The sequence below is a fragment of the Lucilia sericata genome, unplaced genomic scaffold, assembly GCF_015586225.1.
Source record: "Lucilia sericata isolate MDLA Ls3-8-SP2 unplaced genomic scaffold, ASM1558622v1 Contig000371F_arrow, whole genome shotgun sequence".
NCBI lineage: Eukaryota > Metazoa > Arthropoda > Insecta > Diptera > Calliphoridae > Lucilia > Lucilia sericata.
The window spans coordinates 159714-178354 of NW_023994390.1; the positions used below are offsets into that span (position 1 = coordinate 159714).

The following is an 18641-nucleotide window of genomic DNA, read 5'->3' on the forward strand; positions in this document are numbered from 1 at the left end:
TGACGATAATACGTCCGTCCCACAGAATTTTGTCAACTGAAATAGAAAAGAACATAACTAGAACAGAATTACAAAAGAACTAGAACAGAACTAGAACATAACTAGAACAGACCTAGAACAGAACTAGAACAGAACTAGAACCGAACTAGAACAGAACTAGAACAGAACTAGAACAGAACTAGACAGAACTAGAACAGAACTAGAACAGAACTAGAACAGAACTAGAACAGAACTAGAACAGAACTAGACAGAACTAGAACAGAACTAGAACAGAACTAGAACAGAACTAGAACAGAACTAGAACAGAACTAGAACAGAACTAGATCAGAACTAGAACAGAACTAGAACAGAACTAGAACAGAATTAGAACAGATCTAGAACAGAACTAGAACAGAACAGAACAGAACTAGAACAGAACAGAACTAGAACAGAACTAGAACAGAACTAGAACAGAACTAGAACAGAACTAGAACAGAACTAGAACAGAACTAGAACAGAACTAGAACAGAACTAGAACAGAACTAGAACAGAACTAGAACAGAACTAGAACAGAACTAGAACAGAACTAGAACAGAACTAGAACAGAACTAGAGCAGAACTAGAACAGAACTAGAACAGAACTGAACTGAACAGAACTAGAACAGAACTAGAACAGAACTAGAACAGAACTAGAACAGAACTAGAACAGAACTAGAACAGAACTGAACAGAACTAGAACAGAACTAGAACAGAACTAGAACAGAACTAGAACAGAACTAGAACAGAACTAGAACAGAACTAGAACAGAACTAGAACAGAACTAGAACAGAACTAGAACAGAACTAGAACAGAACTAGAACAGAACTAGAACAGAACTAGAACAGAACTAGAACAGAACTAGAACAGAACTGAACTGAACAGAACTAGAACAGAACTAGAACAGAACTAGAACAGAACTAGAACAGAACTAGAACAGAACTAGAACAGAACTAGAACTGAACTAGAACAGAACTAGAACAGAACTAGAACAGAACTGAACAGAACTAGAACAGAACTGAACAGAACTAGAACAGAACTAGAACAGAACTAGAACAGAACTAGAACAGAACTAGAACAGAACTAGAACAGAACTAGAACAGAACTAGAACAGAACTAGAACAGAACTAGAACAGAACTAGAACAGAACTAGAACAGAACTAGAACAGAACTAGAACAGAACTAGAACAGAACTAGAACAGAACTAGAACAGAACTAGAACAGAACTAGAACAGAACTAGAACAGAACTAGAACAGAACTAGAACAGAACTAGAACAGAACTAGAACAGAACTAGAACAGAACTAGAACAGAACTAGAACAGAACTAGAACAGAACTGAACAGAACTAGAACAAACTAGAACAAACTAGAACAGAACTGGAACAACTAGAACAAAACTAGAAAAAAACTAGAACAAAACTATAACAGAGCTAGAAACAGAAACTAGAACAGAACTAGAACTTGAACTGAATTAGAATTGAACTTGACGATACATAGTGTATCTAATGGTTGCTAGATATTAGATGTAAAGTTTTGGAAATTGCGCTAAAGTACAAAGTTAAAAGTAGTTTATGGGATTCTTAAGATAAAAGAGAAGTTCGTTCTAACCTTCAAATATATAAACAAAAGTTATTTTAACATATTGAGAAAAACTCACATATGTGTTTCTATACCCTGTAGTTCGAAGTGATAGTCCTAGACTAGGGTTTTTACTTAACATTTTGTTATACCTAGTTCCTAGTATCGACTCGATAAGAGATTAACTTTGGTAGTTATATAATAAATACATACTTAGATATTAGAGTGACGATGGACTTAAAATTAGATTACTTAGAGGCCCCTTCTCTTTATATTGAAAACAATGACGAATGATATTTAGTCTCGAGTCAATGCAATAGTTAGACATTTGTTAAGAAAGTATCTTTAAAAAGGTACATTGATCTTCCGAAAACTGTTGGGATATGTGTGTGTAATCACACAAATATGTTTCACATCCATATAGGAAGTTAGCTGCAGAAAAAAAGTAAAGAATTAAATAATGTCATGTAAAGATTTCATTTTTTTTCATACATTTTACTCATCTATATTGCCTTAAGCTAAGATGTTAAACTAACTATCTATTATTTTTTATTGTTGTTGCAATTGTTGTATTTTATATTGAGTTACTAAATACAAAGTCACATGTAGTGTGTAATTCTTATAGAATTTAAGATAAAACTTACTGGGTCATACAGAAAAACTTTAAATAAATAAAAGACCAAAGACAAATTTGCTCTACATTCTTTAATGTATGTAAATTCTAACATGTACTTAAGCAAAGAAAATTTAAAAGAAAATCTTTTAAAGTTTTGAATAATAAAAGCACTGACTAACCTTGTTTTTAAATGCAAGTTTTGAATGAAATACTAAAGAGAATAAATATCTTAACTAGATTTAATTTTAGTTACTTATTAAATAACTGATGAAGGTTTGAGATTTTCGTATTATCTTCTAAAAAAAGTATAATTCCACATTTTTCTTCTTTTGGGGTTTCACACCTAATCTAGCAAAGATTATTAGTCTTGTTAATGAATTTATCATAAAAATGTCAACGTAGTTGGTGTCGAAAAAAAGGAAAGATTTCCATTTATAAATTAACTGCTTCTCCAGTCGTTTCCCTTTTTTATCTAATGTTCTTTTCTAATATTTCTATTGTTCGTTTGACGTCATTAGACTGTATTTGTAATGATAAGGAAATTTCATTGAAATACGACAAGAAAATCATTTGGCTTACAGGAATTTCGCAATAGGAAGAACAAGTTAGATCTGGAAAATTTTACATCATTAGAAATATAATAAGCAGGTTAATTTATTTGGGGAATTGGGATGTAAAGAGTTGTTAAGCAACAATGCGCTTGTGGAAAATTTTAAGACATACATACATTATGGTAAATTGTGAGAACTGAAGAGCCTTGAAACTGAACTAGAGCTGAATTAGACCTGAACTAGAACTGAAGTAGAACTGAACTAGAACTAAACTAGAACTCGACTAGAAAAACTAGAACTCAAATAGAACTGAACTAGAACTGAACTAGAACTGAACTAGAACTGAACTAGAACTGAACTAGAACTGAACTAGAACTGAACTAGAAACTGAACTAGAACTGAACTAGAACTGAACTAGAACTGAACTAGAACTGAACTAGAACTGAACTAGAACTGAACTAGAACTGAACTAGAACTGAACTAGAACTGAACTAGAACTGAACTAGAACTGAACTAGAACTGAACTAGAACTGAACTAGAACTGAACTAGAACTGAACTAGAACTGAACTAGAACTGAACTAGAACTGAACTAGAACTGAACTAGAACTGAACTAGAACTGAACTAGAACTGAACTAGAACTGAACTAGAACTGAACTAGAAACTGAGAACTGAACTAGAACTGAACTAGAACTGAACTAGAACTGAACTAGAACTGAACTAGAACTGAACTAGAACTGAACTAGAACTGAACTAGAACTGAACTAGAACTGAACTAGAACTGAACTAGAACTGAACTAGAACTGAACTATAGAGAACTGAACTAGAACTGAACTAGAACTGAACTAGAACTGAACTAGAACTGAACTAGAACTGAACGAACTGAACTAGAACTGAACTAGAACTGAACTAGAACTGAAACTAGAACTGAACTAGAACTGAACTAGAACTGAACTAGAACTGAACTAGAACTGAACTAGAACTGAACTAGAACTGAACTAGAACTGAACTAGAACTGACTAGAACTGAACTAGAACTGAACTAGAACTGAAAGAACTGAACTAGAACTGAACTGAACTAGAACTGAAACTAGAACTGAACTAGAACTGAACTAGAACTGAACTAGAACTGAACTAGAACTGAACTAGAACTGAACTAGAACTGAACTAGAACTGAACTAGAACTGAACTAGAACTGAACTAGAACTGAACTAGAACTGAACTAGAACTGAACTAGAACTGAACTAGAACTGAACTAGAACTGAACTAGAACTGAACTAGAACTGAACTAGAACTGAACTAGAACTGAACTAGAACTGAACTAGAACTGAACTAGAACTGAACTAGAACTGAACTAGAACTGAACTAGAACTGAACTAGAACTGAACTAGAACTGAACTAGAACTGAAACTAGAACTGAACTAGAACTGACTAGAACTGAACTAGAACTGAACTAGAACTGAACTAGAACTGAACTAGAACTGAACTAGAACTGAACTAGAACTGAACTAGAACTGAACTAGAACTGAACTAGAACTGAACTAGAACTGAACTAGAACTGAACTAGAACTGAACTAGAACTGAACTAGAACTGAACTAGAACTGAACTAGAACTGAACTAGAACTGAACTAGAACTGAACTAGAACTGAACTAGAACTGAACTAGAACTGAACTAGAACTGAACTAGAACTGAACTAGAACTGAACTAGAACGAACTAGAACTGAACTAGAACTGAACTAGAACTGAACTAGAGAACTAGAACTGAACTAGAACTGAACTAGAACTGAACTAGAACTGAACTAGAACTGAACTAGAACTGAACTAGAACTGAACTAGAACTGAACTAGAACTGAACTAGAACTGAACTAGAACTAACTAGAACTGTACTAGATCTGAACTAGAACATAAGGCTCTTGTAGAAGATTTTGTTACTGTGCAGGGTATATAAAGTTCGTTTTCATTAAAGATAATGGTCAATTTATGGAAAGAGTGCTACGCCTACATACGTTTTATATTATTGTTGTTTTTTGTGGGTGTGTTTTTTAAATTAAAAGAGTAAAGCTAAATTAAGTTTATTTAGTTATGCATATAGTTATTTAAGACTCACCTTTAGAAAAAAGTAAACCATATAAAAAGGTCAAGGCCATTCATTTTTGGTGATAACAATGTTTGTAATTCTTTTAAACAAACTTTAATTGATACAATTAAAGATGCATTTCAAGAATTTTTTTGAAAAATATAATAAAAATTTTAAAGGAAATTTTTTAAAACTATTACGATAATGATCATTTTTTATAAAATTATATTCAGCTACCAAAACACTATTAAAAGGTGGCGCTATTCGGTTTTAGTACAATCCTAAGAATCAAAAGAAAACAACAACTCAATATACATAAAGTAGGTACATATGTAGGTAGTAGGTACGCTTTATCTAGTTGTCATTTTTATTTTGATGTGTATAAAATTAATTTTTAAATATTCTAATGTGATTGTTGTTGTAGCTGTTAATATACATTCCTAAGAATGTAGATTAATTATACAATTGTCAAAAGTAAATAAAATAAAAAAAGATAATAAATATAATAAAATAATATAACTACTGACTCTGACACTGATTAAACCTTACGCGTTTAAATTCTTAAATTTGTATTCAGCATCATCTAAATGATACGAACATTTTCCTTTACAGTCATCACATCTCTGTGTTAAGACTTTTCTTTTATTTGACATGACGATCAGATTTATCTGTCTGACGACTCTCTATCTATCTGCTTTTTTGTATGTCTGTCGATCTGTAGCATTTTTTAACTGTACTTGTTGTAATAAAGCATAAAGAAATAATAATGTTCTAAAGATTTATTTGATGTGTGTTTTTTGAAAAAAAAACATTTTTCTGAATTCTATCTTCATTTTGTCTTTGTTGCAAATTAGAAAGAATTTCAGTTACTTACGACCGATCGTTGGTTCATGACATGAACTTGTGAAGTGCGGATGCGGTTAAAGAGTGTTGGTCGAAAATTTCTATGTAAAGTTCGTGTCCACTAAACGTCGTGTTTTTTCTCCATTCTTGACGGGTTGGTGTTATTGTTTTTTAAAAAATAAAAAAAAAATATTTAAAAAATTATTATCCTGTGAAAATCCTTTAGTGAAGTTATTGTTTTTAAAATAAAACGAAATGAAATCTAGAAAATAATAAGAAAATTTTTATATAAAATTAAACAAACAAATTATTTTAATTATTCGAATAATTGTTGTAACTTGAATTAATTTAAGGGAGATCTTATAGACATTTTGTAAATACTGCAAACGATTCGAATTTTATACCTTTTTTTTATATTCATTATTAGATCAGTTCTAGTTTAGTTCCAGTTCTAGTTCAGTTCTAGTTCTAGTTCAGTTCTAGTTCTAGTTCAGTTCTAGTTCAGTTCTAGTTCAGTTCTAGTTCAGTTCTAGTTCAGTTGTAGTTCAGTTCTAGTTCAGTTCTAGTTCAGTTCTAGTTCAGTTCTAGTTCAGTTCTAGTTCAGTTCTAGTTCAGTTCTAGTTCAGTTCTAGTTCAGTTCTAGTTCAGTTCTAGTTCAGTTCTAGTTCAGTTCTAGTTCAGTTCTAGTTCAGTTCTAGTTCAGTTCTAGTTCAGTCTAGTTCAGTTCTAGTTCAGTTCTAGTTCAGTTCTAGTTCAGTTCTAGTTCAGTTCTAGTTCAGTTCTAGTTCAGTTCTAGTTCAGTTCTAGTTCAGTTCTAGTTCAGTTCTAGTTCAGTTCTAGTTCAGTTCTAGTTCAGTTCTAGTTCAGTTCTAGTTCAGTTCTAGTTCAGTTCTAGTTCTAGTTCAGTTCTAGTTCTAGTTCTAGTTCAGTTCTAGTTCAGTTCTAGTTCAGTTCTAGTTCAGTTCTAGTTCAGTTCTAGTTCAGTTCTAGTTCAGTTCTAGTTCAGTTCTAGTTCAGTTCTAGTTCAGTTCTAGTTCAGTTCTAGTTCAGTTCTAGTTCAGTTCTAGTTCAGTTCTAGTTCAGTTCTAGTTCAGTTCTAGTTCAGTTCTAGTTCAGTTCTAGTTCAGTAGTTCAGTTCTAGTTCAGTTCTAGTTCAGTTCTAGTTCAGTTCTAGTTCAGTTCTAGTTCAGTTCTAGTTCAGTTCTAGTTCAGTTCTAGTTCAGTTCTAGTTCAGTTCTAGTTCAGTTCTAGTTCAGTTCTAGTTCAGTTCTAGTTCAGTTCTAGTTCAGTTCTAGTTCAGTTCTAGTTCAGTTCTAGTTCAGTTCTAGTTCAGTTCTAGTTCAGTTCTAGTTCAGTTCTAGTTCAGTTCTAGTTCAGTTCTAGTTCAGTTCTAGTTCAGTTCTAGTTCAGTTCTAGTTCAGTTCTAGTTCAGTTCTAGTTCAGTTCTAGTTCAGTTCTAGTTCAGTTCTAGTTCAGTTCTAGTTCAGTTCTAGTTCAGTTCTAGTTCAGTTCTAGTTCAGTTCTAGTTCAGTTCTAGTTCAGTTCTAGTTCAGTTCTAGTTCAGTTCTAGTTCAGTTCTAGTTCAGTTCTAGTTCAGTTCTAGTTCAGTTCTAGTTCAGTTCTAGTTCAGTTCTAGTTCAGTTCTAGTTCAGTTCTAGTTCAGTTCTAGTTCAGTTCTAGTTCAGTTCTAGTTCAGTTCTAGTTCAGTTCTAGTTTAGTTCTAGTTCAGTTCTAGTTCAGTTCTAGTTCAGATCTAGTTCAGTTCTAGTTCAGTTCTAGTTCAGTTCTAGTACAGTTCTAGTTCAGTTCTAGTTCAGTTCTAGTTCAGTTCTAGTTCAGTTCTAGTTCAGTTCTAGTTCAGTTCTAGTTCAGTTCTAGTTCAGTTCTAGTCAGTTCTAGTTCAGTTCTAGTTCAGTTCTAGTTCAGTTCTAGTTCAGTTCTAGTTCAGTTCTAGTTCAGTTCTAGTTCAGTTCTAGTTCAGTTCTAGTTCAGTTCTAGTTCAGTTCTAGTTCAGTTCTAGTTCAGTTCTAGTTCAGTTCTAGTTCAGTTCTAGTTCAGTTCTAGTTCAGTTCTAGTTCAGTTCTAGTTCAGTTCTAGTTCAGTTCTAGTTCAGTTCTAGTTCAGTTCTAGTTCAGTTCTAGTTCAGTTCTAGTTCAGTTCTAGTTCAGTTCTAGTTCAGTTCTAGTTCAGTTCTAGTTCAGTTCTAGTTCAGTTCTAGTTCAGTTCTAGTTCAGTTCTAGTTCAGTTCTAGTTCAGTTCTAGTTCAGTTCTAGTTCAGTTCTAGTTCAGTTCTAGTTCAGTTCTAGTTCAGTTCTAGTTCAGTTCTAGTTCAGTTCTAGTTCAGTTCTAGTTCAGTTCTAGTTCAGTTCTAGTTCAGTTCTAGTTCAGTTCTAGTTCAGTTCTAGTTCAGTTCTAGTTCAGTTCTAGTTCAGTTCTAGTTCAGTTCTAGTTCAGTTCTAGTTCAGTTCTAGTTCAGTTCTAGTTCAGTTCTAGTTCAGTTCTAGTTCAGTTCTAGTGCAGTTCTAGTTCAGTTCTAGTTCAGTTCTAGTTCAGTTCTAGTTCAGTTCTAGTTCAGTTCTAGTTCTAGTTCTAGTTCAGTTCTAGTTCTAGTTCAGTTCTAGTTCTAGTTCAGTTCTAGTTCAGTTTAGTTCAGTTCTAGTTCAGTTCTAGTTCAGTTCTAGTTCAGTTCTAGTTCAGTTCTAGTTCAGTTCTAGTTCAGTTCTAGTTCAGTTCTAGTTCAGTTCTAGTTCAGTTCTAGTTCAGTTCTAGTTCAGTTCTAGTTCAGTTCTAGTTCAGTTCTAGTTCAGTTCTAGTTCAGTTCTAGTTCAGTTCTAGTTCAGTTCTAGTTCAGTTCTAGTTCAGTTCTAGTTCAGTTCTAGTTCAGTTCTAGTTCAGTTCTAGTTCAGTTCTAGTTCAGTTCTAGTTCAGTTCTAGTTCAGTTCTAGTTCAGTTCTAGTTCAGTTCTAGTTCAGTTCTAGTTCAGTTCTAGTTCAGTTCTAGTTCAGTTCTAGTTCAGTTCTAGTTCAGTTCTAGTTCAGTTCTACTTCAGTTCAAGTTCAGTTCTAGTTCAGTTCTAGTTCAGTTCTAGTTCAGTTCTAGTGCAGTTCTAGTTCAGTTCTAGTTCAGTTCTAGTTCTGTTCTAGTTCTGTTCTAGTTCTGTTCTAGTTCAGATCTAGTTCAGTTCTAGTTCAGTTCTAGTTCAGTTCTAGTGCAGTTCTAGTTCTGTTCTAGTTCTGTTCTAGTTCTGTTCTAGTTCAGTTCTAGTTCAGTTCTAGTTCAGTTCTAGTTCTGTTCTAGTTCAGTTCTAGTTCAGTTTTAAAATCTTCTTTCCAAATTCTATACTTTTTAATACCACCAATTGTATCTTCCTTTGGAGTTGGTAAAACTAATAAATTAGAAATTATTTTCAATAAAAATGCTAATTTTGTTATAAAGACCCCCTTTGTATTTTATTAAATTTCCTTTTAAAATGATTTTAAATTAATTTAATGTCTCCCCAAAAAAATCAAATTTTAATAAAAATTTTATATTGTGCCATTTTCATTAATATAAATATATAATAAAATTCCAAATTAAATTAATTCAAGTGAAATACAATTAAATTAAGGGCTACAAAGCCTCTAATTTAATACAAACAAAAAAACAAGAAAAAAAATTAAAAAAAAAATAATTCAATAAAAATCGATACAGATCTTAATAGAAAAAAGAGAAAATCACAATATAGAATTAATACAAATACAGCAACAACAAAAAAGAAAAGTCCAGTGAATTTGTTTAGATATGTAGAAATAAAAACCGATTTTAAATGTGAATAAAAACAGCAAAAGAAAACTCAATATTCAACAAAACTTAATTAAGTAAAATCAAGGGAAGATAAAGGGGAGACCGACATAAATGTCAACAGACACAGCAGGAAACAGCACTTTACATCTACAGCCATAGAAAGAAACGCCAAGTAGAACAACCTCCTCGAAGAAGTTCACTGAAAAGAAACAAATTGAATTTAATAAACTTACAACAACATTTCGAGAAAGTAAAATGAGCAGCAGTACAACAACTGACTGAAAAACTAGTTGCAACAACTATGTCAATATAAAGGAAACAATGTAAACTTAATTACCACCACTACGACACAAGCAACAAAAATTGATTCCACCACAACATCAAAAATATATCAGCACTTCAAGCCCAACATCATCATCATCATCGTCATCAGCAATGCCATCCGTTTCCTCTCCCCACTTCTCATCATGAAGACGGAGAGAAAATCCTTAATGTTTCTGACTTAAGTACATCCCTGCAACATTTCGTGTGATGGACTATTGTGTTTTTGTTTTGATGTTAATCGTTTGTGCCGGTATTGGTTTTCTATTTTGGTTTTTATCGAAAAGAAGAAAAAGAAACAACCAAATATGGAAAAACGTCGTGCTCAGAGGCATTGGATTACTTGGTAGGTGGTCGTAAGATGAAAGTGTTTCCAGTATCTTTATCTTTGGTAGCCAGGTACGTTTTTCTTTCAATCAATTTGTTTTTCTTTCTTGCTTTAACGACATTTTAATTTGTTACATTACTTTGGTCTGCTTAATAAAGTGTTGATTTATCAGCTCTTATTAATAATTTATATATACATACATATTACATTAGGTTGGTGCAGTTTGAATGGGAAAAATTTCAGTTCTAGTTTTGTTTTAGTTCAGATCCTGTTCCAGTTCAGTTCTAGTTCAGTTCTAGTTCAGTTCTAGTTCAGTTCTAGTTCAGTTCTAGTCAGTTTCTAGTTCAGTTCTAGTTCAGTTCTAGTTCAGTAGTTCAGTTCTAGTTCAGTTTAGTTCAGTTCTAGTTCAGTTCTAGTTCAGTTCTAGTTCAGTTCTAGTTCAGTTCTAGTTCAGTTCTAGTTCAGTTCTAGTTCAGTTCTAGTTCAGTTCTAGTTCAGTTCTAGTTCAGTTCTAGTTCAGTTCTAGTTCAGTTCTAGTTCAGTTCTAGTTCAGTTCTAGTTCAGTTCTAGTTCAGTTCTAGTTCAGTTCTAGTTCAGTTCTAGTTCAGTTCTAGTTCAGTTCTAGTTCAGTTCTAGTTCAGTTCTAGTTCAGTTCTAGTTCAGTTCTAGTTCAGTTCTAGTTCAGTTCTAGTTCAGTTCTAGTTCAGTTCTAGTTCAGTTCTAGTTCAGTTCTAGTTCAGTTCTAGTTCAGTTCTAGTTCAGTTCTAGTTCAGTTCTAGTTCAGTTCTAGTTCAGTTCTAGTTCAGTTCTAGTTCAGTTCTAGTTCAGTTCTAGTTCAGTTCTAGTTCATTCTAGTTCAGTTCTAGTTCAGTTCTAGTTCAGTTCTAGTTCAGTTCTAGTTCAGTTCTAGTTCAGTTCTAGTTCAGTTCTAGTTCAGTTCTAGTTCAGTTCGTTCAGTTCTATTCAGTTCTAGTTCAGTTCTAGTTCAGTTCTAGTTCAGTTCTAGTTCAGTTCTAGTTCAGTTCTAGTTCAGTTCTAGTTCAGTTCTAGTTCAGTTCTAGTTCAGTTCTAGTTCAGTTCTAGTTCAGTTCTAGTTCAGTTCTAGTTCAGTTCTAGTTCAGTTCTAGTTCAGTTCTAGTTCAGTTCTAGTTCAGTTCTAGTTCAGTTCTAGTTCAGTTCAGTTCAGTTCTAGTTCAGTTCTAGTTCAGTTCTAGTTCAGTTCTAGTTCAGTTCTAGTTCAGTTCTAGTTCAGTTCTAGTTCAGTTCTAGTTCAGTTCTAGTTCAGTTCTAGTTCAGTTCTAGTTCAGTTCTAGTTCAGTTCTAGTTCAGTTCTAGTTCAGTTCTAGTTCAGTTCTAGTTCAGTTCTAGTTCAGTTCTAGTTCAGTTCTAGTTCAGTTCTAGTTCAGTTCTAGTTCAGTTCTAGTTCAGTTCAGTTCTAGTTCAGTTCTAGTTCAGTTCTAGTTCAGTTCTAGTTCAGTTCTAGTTCAGTTCTAGTTCAGTTCTAGTTCAGTTCTAGTTCAGTTCTAGTTCAATTCTAGTTCAGTTTTAGTTTAGTTCTAGTTCAGTTCTATTTTAGTTCTAAGTCAGTCAAGTTTCATTCTAGTTAAGTTGCAGTTCAGTTCTAGTTTAATTTTTATTAAAAACCTGGACCTACATTTCCTTCATTAAGCTAAAAGTTTTATTCCCTAAAGTATTTTATTCATAAATCACTTACATTGGATTTATTATCTCTCATTGAAATGACACATGTAGTTAAATTAGCTGCATTGTAAATCGTCTAAATATTTACTCCAAGGAATTGTCAATCGGATTTTATATTTAGTTTTTTTTAACAAATTTCTTTCTTATTAAAAATTACTTTCTTTTTGTAACACAAATACATCTTTCTCTTACATATTCTGTATAATAAAACTTTTTTCCTCAACACTGTCAATAAAAAATTTCAATTATATACCTATGCCGCTGCATAAGTTGTAAAAGTAATGAAAAATTCCATTAAATGACAATTTAAAACTCATTTACAAAAGAAAAGAAAATTAAACGAAAAAACTTTATATTCCCATTGTGCAAATTTACTAGCGCCCATATTGCGTTTTTAATAAAATTTTTGTAAAAAAAAAATTATGTGGACTTTTTGACAAATGTTAATTTATAAAATGACAACAGCATCATTATCACCATCATCGTCGTCATAATAAGATGAAGAATATAAATAAAAAACAGACCAAACATCAAAACCATAATAAGTCAGTCAAGTCGATGAGACTGGCCAGCAAATTGCTCCAGAGACCTGCATAATACCGACAGCCACACATAATAATTTACACATTTAAGAGTGTGAAAATCACTGAGAAAATATTTATTGGAATGGCTCTGGACAAAGTAAATAATGATGATGATGTTGTGTACACAGTGTAACATTTAATTGGAACTAAACAAGCTTTGGAGTAGATAGAACTGAACTAGAACTGAACTAGAACTGAACTAGAACTGCACTAGAACTGAACTAGAACTGAACTAGAACTGCACTAGAACTGAACTAGAACTGAACTAGAACTGAACTAGAACTGCACTAGAACTGAACTAGACTGAACTAGAACTGAACTAGAACTGAACTAGAACTGAACTGGAACTGAACTAGAACTGAACTAGAACTGAACTAGAACTGAACTAGAACTGAACTAGAACTGAACTAGAACTGAACTAGAACTGAACTAGAACTGAACTAGAACTGAACTAGAACTGAACTAGAACTGAACTAGAACTGAACTAGAACTGAACTAGAACTGAACTAGAACTGAACTAGAACTGAACTAGATCTGAACTAGAACTGAACTAGAACTGAACTAGAACTGAACTAGAACTGAACTAGAACTGAACTAGAACTGAACTAGAACTGAACTAGAACTGAACTAGAACTGAACTAGAACTGAACTAGAACTGAACTAGAACTGAACTAGAACTGAACTAGAACTGAACTAAACTGAACTAGAACTGAACTAGAACTGAACTAGAACTGAACTAGAACTGAACTAGAACTGAACTAGAACTGAACTAGAACTGAACTAGAACTGAACTAGAACTGAACTAGAACTGAACTAGAACTGAACTAGAACTGAACTAGAACTGAACTAGAACTGAACTAGAACTGAACTAGAACTGAACTAGAACTGAACTAGAACTGAACTAGAACTGAACTAGAACTGAACTAGAACTGAACTAGAACTGAACTAGAACTGAACTAGAACTGAACTAGAACTGAACTAGAACTGAACTAGAACTGAACTAGAACTGAACTAGAACTGAACTAGAACTGAACTAGAACTGAACTAGAACTAAACTAGAACTGAACTAGAACTGCACTAGAACTGAACTAGAACTGAACTAGAACTGAACTAGAACTGAACTAGAACTGAACTAGAACTAGAACTGAACTAGAACTGAACTAGAACCGAACTAGAACTGAACTAGAACTGAACTAGAACTGAACTAGAACTGAACTAGAACTGAACTAGAACTGAACTAGAACTGAACTAGAACTGAACTAGAACTGAACTAGAACTGAACTAGAACTGAACTAGAACTGAACTAGAACTGAACTAGAACTTAACTAGAACTGAACTAGAACTGAACTAGAACTGAACTAGAACTGAACTAGAACTGAACTAGAACTGAATTAGAACTGAACTAGAACTGAACTAGAACTGAACTAGAACTGAACTAGAACTGAACTAGAACTGAACTAGAACTGAACTAGAACTGAACTAGAACTGAACTAGAACTGAACTAGAACTGAACTAGAACTGAACTAGAACTGAACTAGAACTGAACTAGAACTGACTAAAGAACTGAACTAGAACTGAACTAGAACTGAACTAGAACTGAACTAGAACTGAACTAGAAACTGAACTAGAAACTGAACTAGAACTGAACTAGAACTGAACTAGAACTGAACTAGAACTGAACTAGAATTGAACTAGAACTCAACAATAGTTCAAACTAAAATAAACGTCCTTCATTCGGAGCAAATTTTCAATGAATTCACTTTTAGGCCCAAATATCTTTGTTGCCCTGTGCTGTGGTTTTTCATTATACGCTTATAAATAAACAAACAAATTTATTTTGCCTTAAGTTAAAATAAATTTACTAAGTGTTAAATTTTATGCAAGTTTGTTTTGTTTGTCCATTTTTTTTGCAATTTATTTGTATGTATGGAGGTAATTTATTAGGGCCAATAATGGTCAGGACTTTTTATAAATAAGTCTGGTTAAGTGTCGTGTTCTTTTTTTGTTTGTTTTGCTCTCTCAAACAGATTTCATGGTCAGGGTCAAGTTTATTATATTATTTTTATTAGCAAAACAAAACCTCAAACCGAAATCCCACAAACAGATTTCTACGAAATAAAATTATTAACTAAGGGTATAGGAAAAGGACCTACTAAACACACATAAAATAAAAAACTTTTCGTTTACACACCAAATTACGGGCATAATCAAACAAACAGCAAACATTTTCTTCTATAACAAATGTAAATTGTTGTTAATATTTTTGAAAAAAAATACTGCAAAAAAACTAGAAAAACCCAAATATAATGTGCAAATAACTTTAATGACCTAAAGGCTGGAAAAAAAGAACTATAGACAGGTCTATGTGGTAGAAGAAATTTTTAATTCAAATGTATATTAATATAAACCTCACAACAGCTATTCTGTAAAAGGGGTCATTGTACCTTGGTTTAGGCAATTTGATTTAACTTCATTGTGTTTGGTACGTGAATGTCATACAATACCTACTTAAGGAAAAAATCTTTTTCAATTTGTGTTAATAATTTGGAATTGAAATTGTACAAGTGTTAAATATTTTTTATTAACTTAAACATATTGAAGAATTTCAAAGAATACGGGACAAATTAGTAATATATAAAACCGAAGCCGAATATTTTAGTCAAATCGATTTATCCTATTTCAGTTCTAGCTCAGCTGTAGTTAAGTTCTAGTTTACTCCAAGTTTATTACCAGTTCAGTTCTAGTTCAGTTTTAGTTCAGTTCTAGTTCAGTTCTAGTTCAGTTCTAGTTCAGTTCTAGTTCATTCTAGTTCAGTTCTAGTTTAGTTCTAGTTCAGTTCTAATTCAGTTCTAGTTCAGTTCTAGTTCAGTTCTAGTTCAGTTCTAGTTCAGTTCTAGTTCAGTTTTAGTTCAGTTCTAGTTCAGTTCTAGTTCAGTTCTAGTTCAGTTCTAGTTCAGTTCTAGTTCAGTTCTAGTTCAGTTCTAGTTCAGTTCTAGTTCAGTTCTAGTTCAGTTCTAGTTCAGTTCTAGTTCAGTTTCTAGTTCAGTTCTAGTTCAGTTCTAGTTCAGTTCTAGTTCAGTTCTAGTTCAGTTCTAGTTCAGTCTAGTTCAGTTCTAGTTCAGTTCTAGTTCAGTTCTAGTTCAGTTCTAGTTCAGTTCTAGTTCAGTTCTGGTTCAGTTCTAGTTCAGTTCTAGTTCAGTTCTAGTTCAGTTCTAGTTCAGTTCTAGTTCAGTTCTAGTTCAGTTCTAGTTCAGTTCTAGTTCAGTTCTAGTTCAGTTCTAGTTCAGTTCTAGTTCAGTTCTAGTTCAGTTCTAGTTCAGTTCTAGTTCAGTTCTAGTTCAGTTCTAGTTCAGTTCTAGTTCAGTTCTAGTTCAGTTCTAGTTCACTTCTAGTTCAGTTCTAGTTCAGTTCTAGTTCAGTTTTAGTTCAGTTCTAGTTCAGTTCTAGTTCAGTTCTAGTTCAGTTCTAGTTCAGTTCTAGTTCAGTTCTAGTTCAGTTCTAGTTCAGTTCTAGTTCAGTTCTAGTTCAGTTCTAGTTCAGTTCAGTTCAGTTCTAGTTCAGTTTTAGTTCAGTTCTAGTTCAGTTCTAGTTCAGTTCTAGTTCAGTTCTAGTTCTAGTTCAGTTCTAGTTCAGTTCTAGTCAGTTCTAGTTCAGTTCTAGTTCAGTTCTAGTTCAGTTTCTAGTTCAGTTCTAGTTCAGTTCTAGTTCAGTTCTAGTTCAGTTCTAGTTCAGTTCTAGTTCAGTTCTAGTTCAGTTCTAGTTCAGTTCTAGTTCAGTTCTAGTTCAGTTCTAGTTCAGTTCTAGTTCAGTTCTAGTTCAGTTCTAGTTCAGTTCTAGTTCAGTTCTAGTTCAGTTCTAGTTCAGTTCTAGTTCAGTTCTAGTCAGTTCTAGTTCAGTTCTAGTTCAGTTCTAGTTCAGTTCTAGTTCAGTTCTAGTTCAGTTCTAGTTCAGTTTAGTTCAGTTCTAGTTCAGTTCTAGTTCAGTTCTAGTTCAGTTCTAGTTCAGTTCTAGTTCAGTTCTAGTTCAGTTCTAGTTCAGTTCTAGTTCAGTTCTAGTTCAGTTCTAGTTCAGTTCTAGTTCGTTCTAGTTCAGTTCTAGTTCAGTTCTAGTTCAGTTCTAGTTCAGTTCTAGTTCAGTTCTAGTTCAGTTCTAGTTCAGTTCTGTTCTAGATGTTCCAGCTTTTGATCAGTTGTATTTCTGACATCAGTGTTAAATGAGTTAACTAAAGTGTTCCGTTTCAGGATCTATGGTATTTTTTGTGGGGAAAGATAAAATACAGTATTGTTTTATACACATAATTATTTTTCACCTTTATTAAGTCTGTTTTCTCATTCTTTTAAAAATTTGGTCTTTATTCATTTTATTGCTTTAAACGTTCATTATTACTTTCATTCATTAAATAACTTCGAATGACCTTTCGAAGAGAAACAAAGACGTCTTTAAGGGTCTAAAAAACAAATAGAAATATTTAAAATCTCAACACAATTTAAAAAAGGTTTACAAGAGGAATAAAGAAATATATATTTCTATATATAAATAAAGAAAATATTTTTTGAAATTCAACTAACGTGTTTGGAATTCTAATTACTGTTGAGCAGTTTTTTTAAACGTTTGTAAATTTTGCTTTAATGTTTTTTTGTTTTCATACTTTTTTGGTGCCTAAAATTTTGTAGAATTTGCCCAAGGATTTTCTTGGTTTTTATTGCATTTGTAGAGTGAGTTTGTTCTATTGGGAGTCGAATGATGGTGTATAAAAATAGAAAGAATAATGCGAGATATCATGCTATGCAAATATGTTATTATTCTATTTTTCTTGAAATTATTTCAAATGCTATTTTGAAAACGTGACAAAATTAAATAGTTTTATGAACATTTTTCTAAACAATTCAAGGAAATAAAGAATTACATACTGTGATGGCTTTTTTTTTTCAACTAATTCGTTTATGTACTAAAAAATTATGTTTTTTTTTAATTATATTTAAAAATATTTTAAAAGAAAATTGTTTTCTTCATAAAGGTAACATCTAAAAAACTCTCCTTCCCTTAACACCTGATTTCCATGGAATTTGTTTTGATTTTTTCGCAATTATTCCACTCAGTTTAATAACTTTAGCTAACATTCTTAGACTAACATTTCATTACTTTTATCTCATTCTATAAAAATACCGCTAAAAGAAATCCCTTAATTATCTATAATTTTCTTTTATTCCAGTTTCGTTTCTGGCATCTCCCTGTTGGGTACATCCACCGAGATTTATGTTTATGGTACCCAATATGCTTTCATCTTAGTGACATTGGCATTGTCTGGCGTCATTTCGTGGTACATCTTCTTGCCCGTTTTTCTGTAATTTACAATTGACATCGACGTATGAGGTAAGTGAAGCACAATTTCTTTTTATAAATTCAGCGAAAAGAAATGCTCATTTTAATTGTTTATATTGTTGTAGTTTTTTTGCTTGCTATATTTAAATTTATATACCCTACCCTACACCAAAACTGAAGATTTTGAAACACTAAAAAAGCAGTATATAACAAATCTTATGATCTTAATTTAATCAAATCTGTCCAGTTGTTCTGTATAATTTGTGACGTAATTACAAAACTGTAATTTAAGGGTTCCTTAAATTCAGCTACAGTTAAGCTCAGTTCTAGTTCAGGACTAATTCAGTTGTAGTTTAGTTTAGTTTAGTTTAGTTCTAGTTTAGTTATAGTTCAGTTCTAGTTCAGTTCTAGTTCAGTTCTAGTTCAGTTCTAGTTCAGTTCTAGTTCAGTTCTAGTTCAGTTCTAGTTCAGTTCTAGTTCAGTTCTAGTTCAGTTCTAGTTCAGTTCTAGTTCAGTTCTAGTTCAGTTCTAGTTTAGTTCAGTTCTAGTTCAGTTCTAGTTTAGTTCTAGTTCAGTTCTAGTTCAGTTCTAGTTCAGTTCTAGTTCAGTTCTAGTTCAGTTCTAGTTCAGTTCTAGTTCAGTTCTAGTTCAGTTCTAGTTCAGTTCTAGTTCAGTTCTAGTTCAGTCCTAGTTAAGTTTAAATTCAGTTCTAGTTCAGTTCAGTTCAGTTCTAGTTCAGTTCTAGTTCAGTCCTAGTTAAGTTTAAATTCAGTTCTAGTTCAGTTCTAGTTCAGTTCTAGTTCAGTTCCAGTTCAGTTCTAGTTCAGTTCTAGTTCAGTTCTAGTTCAGTTCTAGTTCAGTTCTAGTTCAGTTCTAGTTCAGTCCTAGTTAAGTTTAAATTCAGTTCTAGTTCAGTTCTAGT

At 32.5% G+C, this 18641-nt stretch overlaps 1 protein-coding gene and 1 pseudogene across 2 annotated transcripts in view; both read left to right on the forward strand.

The window, feature by feature from the left end:
• Positions 1 to 5696: 5696 nt before the first annotated feature.
• LOC119604222 (sodium-coupled monocarboxylate transporter 1-like) overlaps positions 5697 to 18641 on the forward strand; it is a 28537-nt gene continuing 15592 nt past the window's right edge. The window contains exons 1-3 of one of the 2 annotated variants that reach the window (XM_037956706.1): positions 5697 to 5834; positions 9371 to 10183; positions 17610 to 17770. The gene's annotated coding sequence lies outside the window, so the exon portion shown is untranslated. Of the gene's footprint in view, positions 5835 to 9370; positions 10184 to 17609; positions 17771 to 18641 lie in introns of those variants that run through there. The other variant, XM_037956707.1, reaches the window with a different exon arrangement.
• Positions 10130 to 18641, forward strand: part of LOC119604226 — a 34027-nt pseudogene continuing 25515 nt past the window's right edge.